The sequence below is a fragment of the Ochotona princeps genome, chromosome 26, assembly GCF_030435755.1.
Source record: "Ochotona princeps isolate mOchPri1 chromosome 26, mOchPri1.hap1, whole genome shotgun sequence".
NCBI lineage: Eukaryota > Metazoa > Chordata > Mammalia > Lagomorpha > Ochotonidae > Ochotona > Ochotona princeps.
In genome coordinates, this window is record NC_080857.1 from 7,866,581 (window position 1) to 7,887,565 (window position 20,985).

A 20,985-nucleotide genomic window follows, 5' to 3' on the forward strand; every position below is an offset into this window, starting at 1 on the left:
TGGAGGAAGTTCCTGGCTCCTGGCTTCGGATTGGCACAGCACCGGCTGTTGCAGTCACTTGGGGAGTGGATCATCGCTCACTTGGGGGTGAAATTCCTCTCTCTCTCTCCTCCTCTGTATATCTGACTTTGTAATGAAAATAAAAATATCTTAAAAAAAAAAAAAAGAATCTTCCATGTGGGTGACCCACAGCTGCCCCACACAGGGTCCTAGACTTAGCTATCAAATCCAAACATTCTGACATAACATACAGCTGTCCCAGTTAGTATCCAAACCAGTAGGATAAATGCTTACCCAGATTATCTTTTTCAGCCACCATATTTCTGATGAACTATTGATGCAGCCCTAAGAAATAACTGCATCCACAACATTTTTCAGACATACAGAACTTTTTTCACCTGGAGGCCTGTCAATCACTGCCTGTCAATCACCAATAACCCATCACTGAAAGCACAATGCTTGGCTTGGGGATGGTTACCTGGCCACACCAGGCAATGAGAGCTATCTTCTGGAGGTGGGAGCTCTTAGGGAAGCAATATTTCTGACCTGTAAACTGCTTTGTGCAAGAACAATGTAGGCAGGAGCTGCCACTAGTCATTTCTGTCACTTAGTAGAGAGAGCTGGCTTGGGAAGGCAGCCAACACATCTGCAGAGCCCAGGGTAGGAGAGGAGAGAAAGGCCGATGAGGTCATCCCAACCCTGTAAACCACACCTAGGTAGGGATCCAATCCCCCTTAATGCTTAAACCACTTTGAGACAGAAATCTGGCCCATTCCACAGAGCACATTCGGTGGCAAGTTGTCTCCAGGCCAGCAGGTAGAAATCTCATAGAGATATGCTTCTATTCAAGCACAGATTCAGAGCCAGCTAGGACCTGCCCCTCTGGCACACACTCTCCTTGGCCCATACAGCCACCAACTCTTTAAGGCTCAAGATCCTGCGGCTAAGGCTACTCACAGCAAGTCTAATCTTCCAGGGATCAGCAGTAGCAGCTCCTACTGAGGGTGCATTTCCCACCTCCAGCTTCATTTCCTGATGAACAGTCAATCCCACCATGGGCAAATACAATACAGCAAAGACAAAGACAGTCAGCGAGCAGACAGCAGGAACAGGTGGTAATGTTCCTCCCTTCTGCTTGGCTCCCCGGAAATGAATTAGTAGGAACAGTCATCTCACCTCTCCCCCCCTTTGGGCATGCAGCTTCTAAAATCTGATTTTCAATGCCAAATGATTCTCTTAAAAGTTTGATGGGTGGGTATCTAGCATACTGATAAAGACACCAGGTAGGATATTGCTGTGTAACATTGAGGATGTCTTGGCTTCTAATTCCAGCTCCCTGCTGATATATATCCTGGGAAGTAGCAGCCCATATCTCAAGTGGTTGGGTCTCTGCCACCCTGGACTGAGTCCCTGGCTCCCAGGCTGGGCACTGCCAAGCCTCACTTGTTGTGGGCATTTGGGGGAGTAAATTAGTGGATGGGAATTTAACTGCTCTCTCATGCTCACTTATTCTGTCTCTCAAACAAATCTAGGAAAAAAAAAAAAACTATTAGGGTCAGCACATTGGTTCAACTGGCTTCACCAATGTATCATCCCAGCTCCACTTTCCATTCAGTTCCCAACACCAATATACCATCCCAACTCCACTTTCCATTCAGTTCCCTGCCTATAGCCTAGGAAAGCAGTGGAAGAAGGTCCAAAGCCTTGGGATCCTGCACCTGTGTGGAGATCCGTAGGAAGCTCCTGGCTCCTGGCTTCAGATTCATTTAACTCTGGCTGTTGTGACCATTTGGGGAGTGAACCATCAAATGGAAGGTCTTTCTGTTTCTCCTTCCTTCTGTAAATCTGCCTTTCCAGTAAAAACAAATAAAATTTTTTAAAAAATAGAAATACCCTGAAGAGTTGGTACAATAGAGCTGAGCTTAATACACCAGGCTCTGTTAAAGAGACATCAACATTTCTGAAAAAAATGTAGTTTGTTTCTTTACTATGGAGCATCATGTACATGCCAGGCACAGTGCAGAAGCACCAGAGCTGTTAACAGGGGAGAGGAAAGTGAATCTGAAGACAGCACCAGGCAGGTGTGGGCTAGGTGACCTGAACCGAGTCTGACAGACAACTGGAAAACAGCTTTGGAGGAAGGGCCCCACAGGTGAGGCTTGGCACACCTGGAATAGAGGTGGAAAAGGAGTAGGAAGACAAGTGACACTGACAGAAAAGAACATGAGAGTCAACCAAATGAAAGTTCATGGACAGCACTGGACTGGTGGTGTTGGAGGAGCCATGAGCAGAGAAGGGCATCTGCTGCTGGGAGCCAGTGGGCCGGGGTAATCCAGGGCTGTGATCCAGGGCGCAAGCAGGGCTCTCAGGGGCCCTGTCATAGGCAAACAAGACTCCCAGTGGGAGAGGAGTGAGGTGGAGTAGAGATTCCAGAAATCGAAGAAGCAGACTCAACAGAACATGGCACCCACCCATGCCAGGAGAAGAAAGAATCCTAAGTCATTACCAGATTTCTTTCTTTCTTTCTTTCTTTTTTTTTCAGCACAAGAAAATGGCCAACTGTGATATTCCTGAGCTTAAGGCTTATCAGATGAGAGTGGAGTCTTGGCAGAGACCCCCGAGGAGTCCGACTGCAAGTGGGAGCAGGAGAGCCTGTGTGTCAGCCCCAAGCAGAGGGCCCTAGAGGCAGGTGTGCAGCAGCAGGTGTCACGGGTGGGGAAGCCCAGGAGGAGGGAGAGCTGGGAGCCAGCAGCTTGCACATGGCTGAGGCACCAACAGGGGACGGTGGGGAAGAGCAGCTATGGTGGGACAGAACTGAGGGAGTGGAAGAAGGAAAGGATGCAACCCAGAGAGATCATAGGTACAGGAGAGAGGTGCAAGTGTGGGCATGACAGAACCAAGGGTTTAGAAGGATGAGGCCAGGGTAGGTGTCCAGAGCATGGCTGTTGCACAGGAAGGGAACAGAAACCAGATTTCCATGGTTGGTAGAGGACTGAATGGGTAGGGAGGCAGTGTAGACCACCAGGGTGGACAATTCTTTCAAGAAGCATGCTTGTGAAGGGGAGAGGGAAGGGGGACTGAAGAGAGAAACTAGAAACATGGAATCAAGCATGGGTTATTTTCCCAATTGGAGAGACGGTGCATTTCTAGATGCTGATGAGAAGTATTGACAGAGAGGAGGCTGACGATGGGAGAGTGAAAAGGAAGAGGAAGGTTCCAGAGGAGGTGGGAGTATCTCAGGGGTCTTTCTAGTGGGGGGACGGGGACTCAAGGTGTGACGTCTGCACCAAGAAGAAATTTGGGACACAGGGGATGCAAAGGCGAGATAAACCAACGCATACTTTATTGAATTTTTTGTGGCAACTTGCACCAATTTTTTGCAGGGCAAGCAGGTGGATAAAAGTTACTAGTTAACTAAACAATAGCACACAAACTACTCCAAGGATAGATCACAAGGGATTTGGAAAATAATCACCAGGTCTCAGGCAACGGGATAAGTAAACATGAGTTACAGGAACCAATAACAGTAAACAGATCTAACCAGAAGAGGAATCTAACAGAACTTTGTTTGTACTCAGGCCACAATAGGAAGAGGAAGACGATAATGAAGACGCCTCACACCTATCCAGGCACGCTTTGTCAACAAAGTGACCCGCAATCTCAGAAATTCTGTTTACCGAGAATGTTTGAGATTTGGGGTCCTCAGACATTTGGTGGTCTGGCTTTTTCGGGGGTCTGTCCTTCAACAGGAGTACACCCACTACAAGGGGGAGGTTAGCCATGGGTCAGAACACACCTCTTCCCCCAGAGGAGGGATGGATGAGCCAAGTGGTTGCTAGGTGGGGACCTCAGTGTTGCTGTTTGTCAAAGGACAGAATAGATTCAGTGTCAACAACAATGACCATGAGAGATAATGAAGAGACTTTGAAAGGGTCGAGGGGAAGGAGGCACCAATGGCAATGGGACAGAAGAGTATCTAGGGCCATGTGGAAGAATTTCCAGGAAGCCTTGGGAAACCAGGACTGTAAACTTTCCAAATAGGGACAGACCAAATTGCCCCAGCAGCAACCAGTACCCTAGAAAGATTCAGGGAAATGTTCCTGAAGTGGAATTCCGCTAGGCAGCTTCACACAGAAAGGCAAGTGGACTGGGGCTTGGCGGCGTGGCCTAGTGGCTAAGGTCCTCGCCTTGATCCCATATGGCTGCTGGTTCTAATCCCGGCAGCTCCACTTCCTCTCTATCTCTCCTCCTCTCAGTATATCTGACTTTGTAATAAAAATAAAAATAAAGAAAAAGAAAGGCAAGTGGACCATGCTGATTACAAGACGCAGTACAGAAGGAAAACCAATGCTAGGGAGGAGGTGTATCGGGATAATCCCCCACCAGTGATGCTGGCATCCCATATGGGCAGTGGTTCGTGTCACAGCTGCCCTTCTTCTAATCCAGCCCTCTGCTTATGGCCTGGGAAAGCAGCAAGGGATGGCTCAAGTCCTTGGGCCCCTACACCCATATGGAGACCTGAAGGAAGCTCCTGGCTCCTGGTTTTGGATCAGCTCATCTCTGGCTGTTGCAACCATTTAGGGAGTGAACCAATGGATGGAAGATCTCTTCATCTCTCTCTGTGAATCTGCCTTTGAAATAAAAATAAATAAATCTGTATAAAGGAAAGAAAACCCAACTGCAACAGCCAGACTAAGCCCATCTCTCTGTTAACTGGTCCGGTTGTTCGCACACATTTAATATCACTCTGTGCACAGACTTGATGCTCTTTTTGGCAAAGAAAGTGACTGGCAGCCAATGGGGTAATAGCAAAATAAGTAGGAATTTTAGAATCAAAGGTGGGTTCAAGCCAAGCCTTACCATTTCTTAGTTCAACATTTCTGTCCATAAGATATGAAAAACTCATATTTTGCAGAAATTTTAAGGATGAAGAAAGAAGATTCATGTCAAGTTCTCTAATACACTCCTGTCTTGCTAGCACATCATCTGTGACCTCTGAAAAGTGCTCAACATTTTGTGCTCACACAACAAATACAAATTACATCTTTATCTATTAGGTGACACTCATCAAAACACCTTCCGGGTCCTTCTGAGACAGGTGGTATTCCCTTCCTTGACTCGTCCAGTCTCAGCTCTCTGCAATCCCAGCAGTGGAACATGGAAAAGCATGGAGGGTAAACCCCAAGACCAGAGAGACTTGGGACCACCAAACAGGTGCCTTGGCATCTTTATATCAAGCTTGTGTGTGTGTGTGTAGGGGGGCAGTCATCGGAAATCCCTCAGAGATGGGAGACAGCATCCTCCAAACACACCAGGATGGCTCCAGTGGAGTAGAAGGGCGTTGTCAGCCATCCAAGGGACAGTGACTCTTGAGAGACAGTGGCTCCCAGCTTTGGCCCAATTCCCATCATTGCAGCAATCCAGAGGATGCAGCAACAGATGGGAGATCTCTGTCCATTTGTCCCTGCATCTCAAATCTAAACTTCGTTTTTAACTACTGGAGGATCATGACACATCATTTTAGCATCTCAATTTGGCTCCCTCTGAGCAAACACAAGGAGATGCAGCAACTGACCTCATGGAGCTTGTAGAAGGACAAAATGAACTTATATGCATTTAAGAAGTGTTTTGAATGCTATCAAGTATGACATAAATGAAATATTGCTTTCAGGCAGGTTTGGAAATCCTTACATCTAAAATAACAAGATAGACTATTTTTTGTCTTTAATGTAAGTACCATCTAGCAATTTGGCAGATCGCCTGGAAAGGCTGCACAATCTGTCAGGGAGAGGGGTACATTTGGTTTTGTGCAGCTGTCATCCTCCGCTCAAACAGGGACATAGTAATTGGAATTAATTGAAAGAATGCATACCTGTGTGCTCGATGTGCATGTGTGAATGCACGTGCACACACAGGCCTGTACACAGGTGGACACACACACACTCAGGTTCTCTGCAGAAGACAATCACTACCTTCAAGGCCAGGGGTAACAGTGATTTGCAGTCCCCAAGGGAAGCAGGCAGGTCAGGAGCTGGGGGCTGGAACAAGCCACGCAGACACAGCACACCCGGGAGGGCAACTCTGCCAATCCAGCAGCTCAGTTTTGGCTGCTTGGCTGGCTGTGAACCTGCAGTTGCCAACACCTTCTCATTCTTCCAGGAGAGCTAAAGCTTACCATAGGCATCAGCTGGCCTTGGCCAGGGGTCCAGCCCTGTCCCTGGAAGCCACATTTGACTCTTGAAGCCACTTCAGCGTAACAACACTCCACAAGTCACAGCCTAGCTTTCTTCCTGTAAACTCCACCCTGCCCTGCCCTGTCCCACCCCATACCACCTTCCTCTTCCTTCTGCCCCAGCCTCCCTCCACCCTTCCAGGGAAGTCAGCTGGCCTTGGCCTCCTCCTGGTCTCTCCTGACCCTCCTTTCACCTTGTGTGACTCAGTTACCCTGAGTCACAAGAGGTGCCAGCACTCTTCTTGCTGCTCATGTGCTCTCGCCTGCTGCCCTCCATAGTGCAGGGTAGCCCGGATGATCCTGGGGAGGGGACCTTCAGAAGCCACATGGCTCTGCCTTCAGCACCATACAAACTCCTTATGGTCGTCACCTGTGTCATCTTAGACTATGTGCCCCAAGTACAGCTTGATATAGACGCTCAGGCTAGAGAAAGCCTTGGAGGGGACAAACACAGCCCTCACCTCCAGACCGACGTGGAGTTACCAGCCTGGCCACTGCTTCACCTTCGCCTTTCACTCTTCGAAGGAAGGGAGGAAACTTTGAACCCTTCAGGTGGCCAAGAAACTCCTCGTCACTGCTGAAGGCCCAGCTTTGGCCATGGCCCCAACCTTGCCCTAGCCAGCTTGTGAGCATCTCTCACTTTTCCCTTCTTTGCTCTCTCAGGACCTGGGGGGCTTCCAAGGGTGGTGACTTGGACCCAAAGGCCCTTCCGGGAAGGAGGGTGTGGAAGGAGCCTCTCTACCCACACTGGCATCTATCACCCACAGTTGCTGGTCATAAGCTTGACTTCTCAGGGACAGATGGGCAGAAGGGAGAGTTTCACGGGCTTCCCCGACCCTGCCTCCCCGCTGTGCGTTGGTTCCCTTGGGTCAGCTCCCTGGAGGCTCTTGCAGAGCCCTGGGCTCCTCAGGTGGGGCAGGGGGCTGTGCTGCCTCCTCTCCCCTCCGCACTTACTGTTTGGGTCGACTGGGCCAGGGCTGTAAACAAGTCCTCTCTTTGTTTCCACGATCTTCCACAATGTGTACTTCCCTGAAAAAGGCCTCAATGTCTCCTTTCTTAGGCTCACCCACAGGGCTCGGGTCTACAAGCCCGGGGCCAGCACCAGGCGCTGACTGGCACAGCTCACAGCTCCATCCACAGCCCGTGTTCATGCACGTGGCCCAACCAGCAGCCAGGTTTAGGTCTTAAAGAGACCCAGGTCTTCCAAGGCCCAGGCTTTGCAGAGTTGCTGAAGGCAGGCCCTAGGACCTTTTGGAGTTAGCCGGCCTGCTAGCACCGTGATTGACCTCACCTGGGTCACATTGAAAAGTTGTGAGTCTTTGATTCCATAGAACAGCTGCGTGCTCGGGAGTGCCAAAATTCTCCAGGTGATTCTGATGGGTGGCCCATCATGGGAATCGCTTCCCGGTGTGCATTGTAGAGCAGGGGCAATTCTGACCCGTGGCATCTGCAGCGTCTGTATTTCTGACAAGCTCCCATGGTGCAGCGCATGGTGGGTGCTGGTGTGGGGGCCATGCTGGGGATGGGTGGGTGGGGTTTTGAGCTCCACTGCCCACACTTTGGCACCTCGGGGTCTACCTCCCTCCTCCAGCTCAGCTGTTCTGAGGATGTGTAGTCGGCAAGCACGGAGCACTCAGACGGTGCCTGGAGCAGGCAGTGTCGAACTGGACTTTGGCCAGAGTCCTTCCTGGAGAGGACAAGCTCTGCTTTCTTCCCGCCTCTGTTCCTTCTGCTTCAGTCATTGGGACTACTGGCATAGGTGTGACTTCCTGGAGGCAGCCCTTCCTGGCTCCCAAGACCGGTGAGGGGTTCTCTCTGTGTCCCAACGTGCCCCACACATCTCCTGTCACAGCTCTCTACTCCTTCATATGGTCAATGTCATCTGTCTGCCTCCTGTGGCCGGATGGCTGGAGGTTCAGGGGAAGCAGGCCTCTGTCCCCAGGCCTTTCCTGATGCATCCACAGTGTCATTAATACTGGGATGAATGAGTGAATGACGGGATGGGATTATGTGAAAGATCACTTTTTTGCTTTTAATGACTTATTTATTTTGAAAATCAGATATAAAGAGAGCTAGATAGATCTTCCATCCACTGGCTTACTCCCCATATGGCTGCAACTGCTGGTGCCGGGCCAGGCCTAAGCCTGGAGCTTCATCCAGGGGCCTAGGCACTTGGGCCATCTTCTACTGCTTTCCCTAGGCCATTGGCAGGGAGCTGGACTAAGTGGAGCAGCTGGGACTCAAACCATGCCCATAAGGGATACTGGCGCTGCAAGTGATGGTCTTCCTTTCTATGCCATAGCACCGGCCCTGAAAATTCTCTTGTGTCACAGAACCAGAAACCCTATCTCATGCAGACCACCCAGCCAGAGGGTGCTCTTGAACCAGCTGGGCCTTGAGTGTAGCTCTGCCAAGGCCTGTAGTGACCATAACTTCTTCACATTCCACTGCCCCTGCTGCCTGCAGAGCCCTGGAGAGTCGGTTGCTGGTAGTGTGTTCCAGGGAATGAAATAAAGCAAAATCAAATAGGTTACCTTGGTCCTAGTCCACACAGGCACCAGATCCCATCTCTTATGGTAAAACTTGATTAGACTAAAGGCAAAACACGGAAGCAACTCAAGGGTTCATCAACAGGTGAATGAACAACCTGTAGTAGCTTGCCTATGGGGGAACACTGCTCAGCTATATAAAGGAACAGAATCCCAACAGCTGCAACAGTCAGTATGAGCCAGGCAGCTGCTTGCTGGGTTCTGAGCATGGTGTCACGGGAAGTCAGGCCTCTGCAAGGTGATGAGTTCCCAAGGGCAGAGACCTCTCGGGAGGTGGGGTGGGGTCAGTGCTCCTGCAGGACCTGCCTGAGATGCCCATGTCCCACGTTGAACTCCTGGACTGCCTCCACTTCTCACCCAGATCCCTGCTAATACACACCGTGGAGGTAACAGGCCAATGGCTTGAGTACATGGGACCCTGCTGCCCAGCACAGTGGTCCAAGGGCTAGAGGAGGGAAAACACGGGTTACTGTCTAATGTGCACAATTCAGTTTGGCAAGTTGAAAGCCTTCTGGAAATGCATGTGGTGACAGCCACAGCTGCAGTTAATGCCACTGAATCAATCAGACATGTTCAGGTGATTAAATGGGTCCATTCTACACTATTTGCATTTCACTGTAATAATAATAATAATAATAATAATATTATTATTATTATTATTATTATTATTACAGGGCCCGGCAAGGTAGCCTAGCAGCTAAAGTCCTCCCCTTGCATGTGCTTGGATCCCACATGGGGTTCGTCTCCCAGCTGTCCCAATTCCCATCCACCTCCCTGCCTGTGGCCTGGGAAAGCAGTCAAGCACAGCTCAAAACCTTGGGACCCTGCACCCACACAGGAGACCCAGAAGAAGCTCCTGGCTCCTGGCTTCGGATTGGCTCAGCTCGGGCCATTGCAGCCACTCAGTGAACCAGCTGATGGAAGACCTTTCTCTCTGCCTCTCCTTATCTCTGTAAATCTCACTTTCCAAAGGAAAAACAAATAAATCTTGTTAAAAAGAATTACAGGGGATAGTGCTGTGGCATAGTCAGTTAAGCCTTTGTCTGCAGTGGTTGGCATCCCATATGGGCACCAGTTCAAATCGTGGCTGTTTTGCTTTCAATCCAGTTCTCTCCTAGTGGCCTGTAAAGCAACAGCGGATGGTTCAAGTCCTTGGGTCCTGCACCCATGTAGGAGACCTTGAAGAACCTCCTGGCTCCTGGCTTTGAACCAGCCCAATTCCAGCTGTTGCAGCCATTTGGGGAGTGAACCAGCAGATAGAAGAATTCTGTCACTCCTTCTCTCCCTGTAAATGTGCCTTTCAAATAAAAATAAGTATTTTAAAAAATTTACAGACATTTAAGTCTAATCTGCACTGCTCAGGAGATGACCTTATCACATAGTAGGCTTCTGGGGCCTGCCTTTCCTTTCCATTTTTTGGAGGCTGAAGGTTGAAATGCAGACCCCTCAGGTTGACCCGTGTGAGTGACCAGCAGCCACGGCTTCATGATGGGCACTCAAACACACTGTGGAGTCTTAAGAGGGTGGGGACATCTGTCAAGTGCATGGTGTGGGGTCTGAAGGTAAGCTGAGGCCACACCAGTGCAGCCCTAACCCAGGGGACTATGGCTTAGGAGGGTGACCCTGGGCAAGGACGTCTTGTCTGGATTCGTGCTACCTGGGGCTCTGCAGAGTCCCTCACTAGCAGGAAGCTCCTTGGCAGACCTAGTTGCCCCATCTTGAACTTCCCACCCTTGAGACCAGTCAGTGGCAGGAACCTTGATTCTTTATAGGTTCCCCCAGTGTGTGGTTTGCAGTGACAGTAGCCAAAACCGTCCTGAGGGCAGAGACGCAAGGAATGTCAAGCATTTCCGAAGCTGTGGCACTTGATGGCAGAGCTCTAGGGAGGCATTCAAAGTGGTTGAGATTGTAAACCTGGGACTTCGTGAGGAGAAACACAGAGAGCTGCCTTCCAGTGTCTCTGCCTGCAAATCCCCAGGGCAGCAGCTCTCCTGCCGGTCCTAGGCTTTTAGCCTCCATGTGGGGGAAAGCCCACTTCCCATGTATCAACCACTGGGTCTCCAGCCAGGACAGCAGGGCTGCAGGATCAGTCCTCCAGAGATGAACTGACTCCTTGGTGGGATCAAAGTCCATTTCCTGCTTCAGCTCTAAGATGCTGGTGTCGCAGGCTCTGCCCACGGTGCCACAGGGGACCAACACCCCTCAGCATCCTTGGCTCTTTGCCTGGTCCAAGGGAGTGTGAGGGCAGGAAAAACAACTTGGATTCTAGTCTCCCCTGCTATCATGTTGGGCCAGGGTCTCCACCTGGGAAACCGCTCTCTCCCCTTTGATGCTTACAACCTCCAGCAACAAGTATAGGGGTGCCCCACACAGGCATGGGCTTAGCCACTGCCACTGTCTTCAGAGCTCCAGGTGAGGGTGGCTTTCTCCACTGCGTCCAGCACCTCTTGTCATGAGTCCTCTTAGCACCCAAGCCTTTCATCCAAAGCACCTGCCATTCAACATATTCTAAACTTGGGAGAATATGAGCCAGAGTCCCCCACCTGACATTGTTTGGCTGGCTGCTGTGCCCCAGTCGGCAGGCACACAGCAGGTGCCTATTAAATTAGTGACTTAACGGGAACCAGATAGATCGGGAATGAAATCTGGGGGAAAATGTACCTGGATCTGGACTGTTGACTTGCTCCCATGTTTATTTCAATGTCACCTTAAGTCAGTCACACTAACAATAGCAGCTGTTTCCTACCATGTTTGTCATCATAGTCAATATTTCCCTGGGTGCTCACTGAATACCACGTTCATACTTTATCTCATCATTCTCATTTCAAAATGAGAAAACTGGGGCTGGAGTCATGGCACACAAAGTTAAGCTCCTGCTGCCCACCCTGTCAGCTTCCCACCTGAATGCTGATCCCAGTCCCGGCTGCTCCACTTCTGATCCAGCTCCCTGCTAATGCACCTGAAGCAGCAGCAGAGGATGGTCCGAGTCCCCATGCCCCTGCACCCACGCGGGAGACCTAGAAGAAGTTCCTGACTTCATTCTTGCCCAGCCCTAGCTGGTGTGGCCATTTGAGGAGTGAACCAGTAGATAGAAGATCTGTTTCTCTGTTTCTTTCTTGCTTTATCTCTGCCTTACAAATAAATTAATAAATATTTTTAAAAATGAGAAAACTGAAGTAATAAAAGTTGGCTCAATGTCAGCCAAGGCCACACAGGGCATCAAGTGACAGAGCAGGGATAGGACTATTTTTGTATATGATTATGTAGACAATGGTCTTTGAAAAGCTCATGGAAAATGTATACCGTAAAAAAATTACTTGTGCAATTAAAATTTTTTTTTCACCAACATAAACTTATCTTTTATTCCATTTCCCACAGGTACTTTGAAGTAGCCACATATGTACACACACACTCGGAAGCAACTAATTTTATCCTCACGGAAACTCTGAGAAAGCCGAGGCGCAGTGAGGTTAGGCAGCCTGCATGAAGTCACACAGCAGGGCAGCCAGGGTCAGGATTCCCAGGGGAGTCTTGTTCTGACAGCCCACACTTCACCCTGTCTCTGGGGAGAAACACATCTTTCAGAGAAGTCCTGGTGGGCAGGACACACTGCAGTGAGGCGCTCCCAGTCTTCTGACCTGAGGGGGAAGCCAGAAGCTGCTGCAGGAGGCTGGGCCCCTTCCCTCCAGCCCCGAGCCCAGGGTCCCCTCCAATGTCCCTATGTCGCTGGGCTTCCTGGGCCTGGGGAAGAGATCTCCTGTTATCACAAGCATCTTCTTGCCCTCCCTGCATTTGCTGGCACTAGCCAGTTGCTGATGTCTGTGTGCCAGGCCCTGGCATGGCTGGGAGCCGCAGTGGCCTGGGTCCACCCTTAGGAACACGGCAGCTCTTGGCAACAGTACTGTCAGAGCAGAGGGAAATCAGGGCCCCGACAGAAGGGGTCTGTTCAGCCAAGAGGAGACACCCTCACACACAGGGGCCCCATGGCTTACTTGTCCTGATTGCCCAAAGCACATCTCTCAGCCGGAAGTAACTACCTAGCCACAGGAGCACTTCCTGTCCTGCACAGACTGGTCACCACCAGCACAACAAGGCTGGAGGCTGGCACGTGCTGGTCTGCTCTGCATCAGGAACTGTTGGAGTGTGTGTGCTGGTTCAGGGTCAGGGTCATACAAAGCCGTACACCAGAAAGGGGGCTGGCCTTCTACACGGCCAGTGGGCCTATGTCCTCAGTGTCAGTGGCCTAGTGCACCATAGGCGAGGTCCTCCCTGGCCTGGCTCCTGCCACTTTGAGCTTCGCCTCCCAGCACTGATTTGCTCAGGATTCTTTCGTGCCCTTTCCTCTGCCTAGCAGGGCCAAGCCTTAAAACCCACGGAGGGTCACTCTCTGAACTTCACTTCCAGGGCTGAGGCTAGCGTGAAACCAACACGGAACTGCAGGGAGCACCCGCCAAATTAGTAACCAAGATCAGGACGAAGGATGAAACACCCAAGTTGATGCAAAACAACATGCCATGCATAAAATGCCAACATTTTCAGCAAAGACAATGACTGGCCTGCAGCTGTGTGCTTGCCACTTTGCCTTCTTCTCAGAACTGTCCAGACACTCCCTGCTGCCCATGACTTCCCCTAGGATTCCTTGGAGTTGTGTCCCCTCACACTGGGGACCCCACTCCTCTGCTCACGGAAGCTGTTCTGTAGTCTGGCTTCTCTGTTTCACAAACTCTTTCCTGCGTTCTCCCCTCCTGGAATGGCTTGGGTATTATTTTGTTTGTTAAGACTTGCTTAATTGAAACACAGAATAAGAGGGAGAGGAAGAGAAAGAGTGAGATTTTCCAGTCATTGATTGACTCCTCAAATGTCTGTAACAGCCAGGGCAGGGCCAGGCCCAGACTGAGAACCAGAGACCATCTGGGCCTCCCCATGTGGGTGGCAGGGCCCAAGCACCTGGGCTACCTGCTGCCTTCTCAAGCACATTAGCTGGAAGCTGGATTGGAAGCAAAGTAACCAGAATTTGAACTGGTGCTCCAATACAGGAGACAAGTGTCCCAAGGGCTGGCTTAACCTGCTGTGCCCTAAGGCCCACCCCCTCCTGAGAGTTCTTCCTGCATCTCTAGGGAGTTCAAGCTCCACGGGCAGCAGCACAAGCTCATACCCACGGCTCCTCCGCCAGGCCTGCCCTGGCCTTCCAGTGGGAAGTTGCTCACTGCTCTATGCATTTGTCTGTGTCCTGCCTAGCTGCTGATCCCACTTGGCCTGTTTGCATTCCTCACTGCCTGACACTAGTCTTCTGGCTCCCACTTTGGTGCAGTCTCAATACAAGTGAGGTGTTTGAATGTTCTTGGAAGAACCAGGTACCTCCAAATGTTCATGATTCCGGAAAAGGCTGCCAGAGGAAGGGGGAAGGTTGCTTTATGGGAAGGATTTGAGAATGGGTGCTATGGGCACTTGTGGGCATCAGGTGCCACCTGACAGCAGCTGCACTCACTTGAAATTCGTACTGTCTTGGCGCAAACTCAAGGGAACCTTTATTTAGCAGCTGTAAATTCTGATTTAAACAAACAAACCAACACCCACAAAACTTTCAAAGGGAAGAACTGCATGGTACAGGAGTTGGGATAGCTCAGAAAATGGTTTCTCAGGTTTAGCTTCATTGAGGCTCCCCGAACTTGGACATGAACAATCTCTGCATCAGGGAGTGGTGACACTACTGACGTCTGTGGGCAGGTGAAATCTGGTATGTAGGGATAGTGGGTGTGGGCACCCTGCATCTTGTAGCCTTGTTCAGCAGCACACCTGATCTCTGCCCGCTAATGCCAGCAGCACCCCTCCCTCAGTTGTCCCAGAGGCTACTCTGTGTCCCTGTGGGACAGCCTGGCCCTGGACTGAGCACTGCTGCTCTGCAGAGTGGCGGGCAGAAGGCAGATTGCAGTAGGCAGAGGAGGGAAGGGCTGAGGGTGAGAAGAAATCCTGTCGAGAAACACATGCACATGCGGGGTGGGAACAGGCTGGCAGGGGCAGGGCTGCTGCCTTAGAACTTTCACGCATGTGCGTACAGACACGACGAGACCCAGCAGAGAAGGTGTGCTAAGTTGATAGCCAAGGAGTAAAAGCTTGTTGATAAAGGAGAGGAAGATAGAAAATTATGGGGGGTGAGGGAAGGTGAGGAGAAAGAGAGAGAGTGAGGGAGAGAGAGCTGTGAATTTTTTGTGTAGAAAATAAAGAATGGGGCCCCTAGCCACAAAACGATGCCTTAGCTTTTGAAGGCACTTGCTGGAGGTAAGGAGAGGCCTGGTGCAGAAGTCTGCGTAGGCAGCTACATACACTTGGCAATGGCAAGAGGAGGGATCCCCATCTGCCGGCTTCTACTTTCCTAGCCAAGCAGGGGGCAGAGCTGGGGTACAGCTTGGGAGGGTGGAGGTGGAGCAAGGTGGAAAAGGCACGCCCAGGGCTTGCCTGGGAGGGCAGCAGGGCATGCTACAAGATGAGGAGCCCAAAGGTTAGCAGTGCTCGCTCACAGCCAGCCTGTGTGGGGTGAGGCTTTTCTCTAGCAGCTACAAACGCTCTGGGAATGGCTTGGAGCTGGTAGGTGAAGCCCTGGCCATGGGCAGCAGTTCCCCCAACAGACTGCTTCCCATCTGTCAGGGGTGAAACCTAGGGTATCTGTGCATCATATAGATCAAGAACCAAGGGGCTGGTGTATGCATCTGGCTTGGTGGTTGACATATGGGTCAGGACACCCTCATTTCACATCTAAGTGCCTTCCCAGTTATGGGGACAGACTCCACATCATAGCCAATGTGCATCCTGGAGCAGCAGTGATGGTTCAAGACACGGGAGACCTGGGTTTTGCTCTCAGATCTTGGCTTTGCCTACACTGGTTGTCTTAGGCATTTGGGAAGTGAACCAGCATGTGGGAGCTCTTTCTGTCTGTATCTCAAATAAACAAATTCAAACAAACAAAAAATCCAGTGGGCCACAGCACCCTCACTCCCAGGACATGATGCACAAATCTCCCAGACTACACCCAGTTCTCTACGTCTACCCTTTGTGAACCCAGCCACACCAAGACATAACCAGAGACCACCGACCTCCCCATTCCTTCAGGGGACATCCCTGCTCCTTGCAGGTCACAGCTGTCCCCACCTCCCAATGCCACCTTCCTTTGGCTTCTACATCCCAGCTCAGAGAGACAGCAAGCAGCAAGTGGAAGCTATGATCCCAGGTTTAAAAAAATCAGCATGCAAGATCCTAAAGACTGTGGCCTACTCATCTTAAAATGAGGCAAGTTGGCTCCAGGACATGAAATAAAAGAAAACACCAATGAGAGGAGTGTAAATCCCTCCCCCTACCCCATTCTGGAATCTTTTTAATCCTCTGTCTGAAGACTTGAAGAGTCAGAGAAACTTCCAGAAATTAGGGTTACAGGACACTTGATTGGAGCCAGGAAGTCAAGTTAGTGGAACAATCTCTGTTGATCTGGTTGGACCTGCTTTGATATACTGATCTGTGATCTGTGTGGCATTTGCAACACCTGGAAGTACTGGGGTGCTACTTCTGAGGAAGGTAGCTTCTGAGGACCTCTGGGGTATGGGTGCTGATTCGCCCAGCACTGGGGGAGGCAGCTAACAGCACAGAGAATGATGTGACTCACGTCAGGCACAGGAAGACACACTGCCTGTTTCTGCTTATAGGAGGTGTCTAAAATGGTCAGAATGGTCAGACTCAGAAGTTCAAAAAAGGAGTGTGGCCAGTGAGGTGCTAACCTGGGGGTATACGCCTCCAAGCAAGCCAAATGAGGGTCTGGAGACTCGCAAACCCCCAGTTCACTGTCCTGTGGGCCGAAAAATCCCAAAGGCAGCAGGCAGATCTGGTGGGAAGTGCTTTTCCCAGAGTAAAATCAAGTTCAAAAAGCAGCAGCAGCAACCCAAACAACCCATCCTGTAGAGCTTTGTTAAATCACACATGCCTGGGCCCCAGCCCTGGAGCTGACTCTTGACCAGGGACCATCCGAGAACTTGTGTGTCTCAGCTGGGGTCTGCATTTAAGACTTTGTTGATGGGCCTGGCGTGATAGCATAGCAGTTAAAGTCCTTGCCTTTAACGTTCCAGGATCCCATGTGGATGCCAGTTCTAATCCTGGCAGCCCTGCTTCCCATCCAGCTCCCTGCTTGTGGCCTGGGAATGCAGTCGAGGACGGCCCAAAGCCTTGGGACCCTGCACCTGCATGGGAGACCTGGAAGAGGCTCCTGGCTTCAGATTGGCTCAGCTCCAGCCATTGCGGTCACTTGGGGAGTGAACCATTGAAGAGTAAACCATCGGACGGAAGATCTTCCTCTCTGTTTCTCCTCCTCTCTGTTTATCTGCCTTTCCAATAAAAATAAATAAATCTTTTTTTTTTAAAAAAAGACTTCACTGATTTATTTTTATTTCTTTGAAAGGGAGACAGAGAATTGGTTGGTTCATTCCCCCAGGCACATGAAAGAGCCAGAACTCAGGTCAAAGCTAGGAGTCCAGAACTCCATCTGGATCTCCTATGTGGGTGGCAAAAGACCCAAATAGTTGAGTCATCCCAGATCCCAGGGTATGCATTAGCAGGAAGCTGGTTTGGAAGTGAAGAGGGGACATGAACCTAAGCACCCTAATACAGGATACAGACATCCCAAATCGTATCAGAAACACTGGGCCCCTCACCTGTCGCCGGAGACCACACTCTATAAGCACTGGCCTGGTGGAAGAAGATAGTGCAGGGTGTCCTATTTAACTTGGAATCCTGGCCCTAGGAGTTATGCAACACGGGCAAGTAACCAAATGGGGGCAAATGACTTCAACGCTCACTTACAAAGCAGAGGACCTTATTCTGCACACTGAGGACAAGTCATGCCAAGCCCCAGGTCCTAAGGAGGCACTCAGTAAGAGCGAGTGTCTGCTATTTCTGTCCCCATTGGAATACACCTCCACAACTCAGAGCTGCTTGGAGGATTTGGCATTCAAGGCAAGCATCAACTTGGCCCCAGAAGTCGTGGGGAGGTTACTGAGTTGGCAACATCTCCACCCTCTCTTCCTCCTCTGCTGAAAAGCCAGGCACCAAAATATCCCTCCACACCCACCGAGCACTCCCAGCCACGGCACCTCCAAGCGGAGGAGATAACTGATCACTTTCAAATCTTGTAATATTTTAAGCACATTATCTTTCAAATCTGGGTCAGGATGAGAAATGAACTTGGGCTCATAGGATGCTGGTGCTCAGAGGAAACTTCCAAACTTGCTCATTTTCTCCTTAGAGGTCAGGAAACCGAGACACAGAGAAGGGCATTGATGGGCCGAAGGTGGTGCTGAAAGTTAGCTGGCAGGTGCAGCCTCAGAGGCCAGGTATAACACTTGCCAGCCCTTGGCTCGGTCCCTCACATGCTGATTCTCACAGCCCAACCAATCCCAAATTCTAGGATTTTAGAAATAAAGCCACAGATTCTCCAAGCTAGGGGGACACCAGGACTTCGGAGTACTGAGCTCATTCTCATATTAAGGCAATGGACGTGACCTCACAGGCAGACAGGTAAGATTCTCAGGGGCAGAGAGGGATTTTTATTCTTATCCACAAGGGACATTTGTCAAAAACGGTTTGAGACACTGGCCACACACCATGTCACCTCCCTTTACCATTCTCTTTGGCAGATCACCAGGTAGACCAGTTTTTTAGCCTTATCTCTTCCAGAATTATTTCCTATGTCAAGCTGACTCCTTCCTTCTACCAGGGCACTTCAAAAAGTTTGCAGAGAGAATAGAATTAGAAGTTTATGTCAGTACCCAAAAGTTTGAAATCCAGGTACAGCTCTCCCTGGTTCTCCTTCCCCCTCCATGACACACACATATTCCATGAACTTCCTGAAGATCCAAGGCAGAAGGAGAGCTTATCCTTTGCCCATGGCAGAATACACATCTTTTCCTATTATTGATGAACAGGTGACTGACGTATTCACACTCCATTTTCTCTTATTGTGTTGTTTTCTGCTGTCAGTCAGCCCAGCGCTTTACAAAGGCCTGTAATTGCCCAGGGAGCGCTCATTCATTCATTCAGCCTTGCTGACAAAGCTGAGTCCCATCTCTCAATCAATAAACTTGCACTGGCCGTACCCAGCACATGCTGACCCCTGGGTGATGGGCACCAGCTCCTTCCATGGAGAGGGTCCAACCTGCCTTCTGAGAATGGGAGCAAGGGACCAGACACACAGCAGTGTCAGGATGAGGCAGGTGCAGCACCAGACCTGGTTCTAGGAGCTTGTGGAGTCCACTGTTCAGCTTTCCAGGAATTTTGTAAGCTGGTTGTTAAATTCATTGGAAATTAAATGATGCAAACTTAATATCAGACACATTATTTAAAAAACAAAGGCAGATGGAAGACCCCTCCCCCTCCCAATTATTTTTGGATGTTTTACTATTAACTATGCTCTAGAAGGTTATTTATAGGCGATGGTGGAAATGTTACATAATGGTGCCCCGTGGGGCATTTCCAAGCTCTGTGCTCAGTGCCAGGAGGCCATGAGCTTGACGTTGGCTGGTGAGAATGCTTGTATCGCAGAACTTGGGCTTGCCCCCCTTCCTTCCTCAGAGCTGGCTGTTCAGTGCTTATTCACTCACCACTGGATATGAGTGACACCCTCCGAGCTAAGAAGAACCTGATGGGTCATTAAGAATATTCAAGAGGGGGTAGCTTGCATTTGTCCTTGAGTGCGAAGCAGAGAGAGATGGGTGAGGGACTGGACGGGAAAGGCTGTCTCACTACAAGCCTGGCTCACAAGGACTGTTAACACTGAATTGTTTGGGGGAGGGAAAAATAGGGCATTAAAACTATATACCTTTATTGAGATATGATTCCCATATGAATACAATTCATCTGTTTCAAGTTGTTCCCTAAAAGGGAAGCCCCATGCCCCTTAGCAGTCACTTTTTCAATACTCCCAAGACCCTTTTCCCTTTCAGAAATGGGCAACCATCAACCTTTCTGTATAGTTTTAAGGTTGTTCTTTTAAAGCCAGCACAGAGGTCAGAAATGGTATGAGTTAATTTTGGAGAGAGACTCATGGGCACCGTGTGTTGCTCCAGCCCAGCAATTTACTCAATTTTCCTCTGGTGAACTCAGCAAAATTACCTTCTGATCATGGTGGACCCAGCCCCGTGCAGCAGGCCAACTGCTTTTCCTGGGAAGGAGCAAAGCTCAAAGTACTTACAGGTGAGCTGAGTTGTCCTTAGCGCCGCCCCGGGGCAGTAGGTGCAAGCTATAAACTGGGTGGGTGAGGAATTCAGAGAAGCCAGCCAGCCAATCAGGGTGGGGCTCACTGAAGAGAAGCCTGAGAACGATGCTGGGGTTTGGTGGGGTGGGGGTTGAGGGGAGGGCCGGGCATGCCATAGGTAGACCAGCTGCTCTAGAGCTGTGGCTGTGGTCAATCCCACAGCCTGCCCACTGAACAAATGGCTCCATCAGCACCTTGGCAGCAGAAGGAGGCCTAGATGAGAGGGACTCGCTCTCCAATCAACAATGCATTGCTTCATCGGCTTGCTTGACTCCTTATGCAATACCACTCAAGGGCCCAAGAAAGACCTCGCCTATCCAATTGTCTCTGAAACCCTTCTCAATCCTGTTCACCATTACCTGCAAAGACCTCAGGTGAATTCTTGTGATGGGGCTTTAGAAGAGGCTGGAGCAACCTCAAACCTGTCTCAGACCAGCAAAGCAGCATCCAGCCTGCATGCAGAGGGCCAGGCAGAGGGGACCTTTGGGCTGAGTCCCTGTGCAGTGGTGATATTACAGATGAGTGAGGGAGAGCATCTTTGGGGACCATGGGCCTGAATTAAAATCTGGGGGCAGATAGGTGGCCCACTAAAGAGGACCACCGAAGATGTGCACAAAGGAAGGCCCCATAGTTGAGGAAAAGTCTGTGTGCTCAGACCTCGGCCCTTTAGTCACCACTTCCCTCTGCCCCATAATCACCATCCTTTTTCCCTCTTTGTGCCACATACTATAAATAACTGTAAGACTAAGTTCTTTGCCCTGGACATACTTTTCTGCTGCTGCCACATTTCTGAACCCCATATTTGGGGTTGGGCATTTGGCACAGTGGTTAACTCACTGCTTGGGGTGACTTGATCCCACAGCAGAGTGTCTGACTGGAGTCCCGCCTACTGTTTCTGATCCAGCTTCCTGTTC